We start from the raw sequence: 2,902 nt of genomic DNA, 5'->3' as shown, positions 1-2,902 counted from the left end.
ATTATCAAGAACAGCGATAACATTATCGATGCTTTAGCGGCAGGAAACTGCTGCTAAAGCGGCGAAAGGGGCTTGATAATATGCCCTTGAGAATTCCCATAGAAGCCCAGGTTCTGGCGTGAAGGAGATCAAACCTGGTGTTCGATGGGAATTCTCAAGGGCATATTATCAAGCCTCTTATCGCCGTTTTAGCGGCAGTTTCCTGCCGCTAAAGCAGCAATAATGTTATCGTTGTTCTTCATGATATGGCCCAAAGAGTGTTGAGTCTGTTATTCCATCTAAAAGTGTCAGCAAAGCACAGCAACCGTAACCAAGATGGCGGCTGCATAGTGTAGCAAATCACCTCGCAGCAGGAGAAGGACCCGCTGGCAGGCTGAACAAGGAAACTCACCACTCTTGTTTGGGGATTCGCGGAGCCTAACGAGGTTAGGTACCCTAGAGAAAAGAGTGCAAGGAACGCGCTCGGGTTGGGATCTATTAAAGACTGCTTGTGTGGTGTGCCCCTACAAAAGAGAGTGCTGGCATCCCTCTCAACGCCAAATGCAGAAAATGATTTTGATTACAATGATAAGTCTAGAGTCATCCTAAATGCATTCATCAAACAAATACTCTAGGGGCTGCCTGTAGACAATAGCGTTATCCACATCTGAAGCGCATACATGAGCACGCAAGAGATCATCATCTGAGAGAAGCCACACCAGATAGAAAGCACAGCAGCACCAAAGCAGTGCCTAGGATACGGGTGAAGCAGGAGCCGAGAGCTGCTCTGCCTCATCGAACCCTCAAACATTCCAGTTTTCAGCTCTCACCATGAATCCCATATTGGCCAGACTAGCTCCAACCTGGCCTTTCGATGGAAAAGACTGGTTTGTGATGATGCCTCCACTAGTCAGCAGATGTACCACACCAGCCAGTCACTATTCCAAGGCACAAACAACAGGAGAGGGCAGCTCCTGGGCAGCCAACAATAAGAAACACAAAAGATGAGCAGCCCTAACCAAAACATCTGGGGCAGAAGGTCAATAAAGGACATTGAGGACATCAGCACATGGGGACCCCTCCCCCACACCAAAAAGAGACGTTGTCTATAATGACTAACTGTGCACTCACAAGAACAATAAAACAGAAAGGCTGTGCACCACCACACCTTCCATGTGGCCAACAGAGGATGAGCTCTCTCACCAGTAATAGATAGAGGAGGTACCCAGATGGTAGTCCACCATTCGCAGAACACTGCCCCAGTGCCAGAAAAAGAAAAGAGAGATAGGTGCGGCGCAGCTAGACTGCAGCCAGGAAAGTAAACTATCATGCCTGCAATGCAGGCAGTGCCACCAGAAGAGTGCATAGGCACTGACTGGTGACACAACCTGGATGCAGTGCCATCCATGTGCTACAGCCACATAGAAAGAGGAAAACACCTCTTAGGATTGTATTTGTGTACCAAGGTGCCCCTTCTTACACAAAACAATCTTGCCCACAAAGCAGACAACTTGCAGCATGGTGCAAGAGTGCCTGTGTGGGCGCACAACAGCAAAATGTGCACCGGCTATAAGGAAAGGAATGCACGGTATCTTGTAAATACGGTGCATTCCTGTCCTTACGAAAGGGCATAGGGCAGCTCAGCAAGTGGCCTTGCGGTGCTGTCCCACGCCAATGTCTAGTAAATATGCCCCTCAGTTTACATATCGCAGAGACATCACATTGTCTGTCTAAGTCTGCCAGATGAACACAGCCCCAAATTGGAGAACATCCAAAGAAAGCAAAGCCAGACCAGAAGGTGGATGGAAGCATCAGATACCGAAACTGTGGTTCAGACACTGGGACTAAATCATCCTGCAACCTTAAGGTACACTGTGCCGCACCCTACCAACCATGCATGGAGGCAGTGACGCCTGAAGGCGCAAGTCCTGCACCAACTAAAGAATGCAGGAAGAATCAGAGCTCCCTTCGGCCCACAGAAGAAGGTCCCTGAAGAGGGAACACGCAACACATGGCCAAACGCCACACAGCCCAGTGATTGCCTTGATCATTCCTAGCAGGAACCCAAGGCTGGCGTTCACAATACAGATACAGTCAACCACTGAGAGGCCCGGAGCGTAATTTGAGCCGGTGGTTTCCAGTGCTCTGCACCGGCACTTAATTGCCAAAACCGGTGCTTGTGGCATTCTGCCACAAAGTGGCGCTGTACGGAATGACCACAACAACAGTCAATTATTAATTCAATATGCATTACAATGACTATTCCTAAAACGTTGTGAAATTCACATTAAAGGAATACATAAGACGTGGTTGAAAGTTAAGGTGGGTTTAATAAACCTCATCCACGAACAGCCAAGAGCAACTGACAAAGTCAAGAGTTCTCATTAGGAATCAATGTACAGGGTTCTGAGAGCTAAGAACACTGGTAAAGGCTCACAGGTCTTAAAGGGAAAGAAAGGAAAATATCACACATCTCCCTTCCTTACATTATAAAAAGTAAAAGAAAGAAAGGACAATTTTCATAAAATGAAACTTCAGTAAAGCAAATAAACAAAGATATAGGAATGAGCAGAAAACTTCATGTGAAGCAACATCGGAATAGCAATAAATAAAGACATTCGAAAAACATTAAAATGGTTAGAAGCACTATAAACTCCATGTGAAGTAACAACAGGAAAATACTTAAACATAGTCTTTCAAATAGCAGGGAGCTCTGCGAGTTCTTTGACTCCTTTTGTATGAAGGCAAGGACCTGTCAAGAGAACTGTTAGCAACATGGTGAAAGAGACAACTTGGGATTAACAACAACCACACGACTCTTATTCCAGATTCTCCCATCTTCCTTCTTAATAGCATTCTTAAAAATCTTAACAACAGCTCTAACATCAGTGTATTTCGACCACGGTTTACGTCCTACCGGAGT

This window comes from Lissotriton vulgaris, chromosome 1_1 (assembly GCF_964263255.1).
Source record: "Lissotriton vulgaris chromosome 1_1, aLisVul1.2, whole genome shotgun sequence".
Lineage (NCBI taxonomy): Eukaryota > Metazoa > Chordata > Amphibia > Caudata > Salamandridae > Lissotriton > Lissotriton vulgaris.
Note: the sequence above shows the minus strand (reverse complement) of the source record.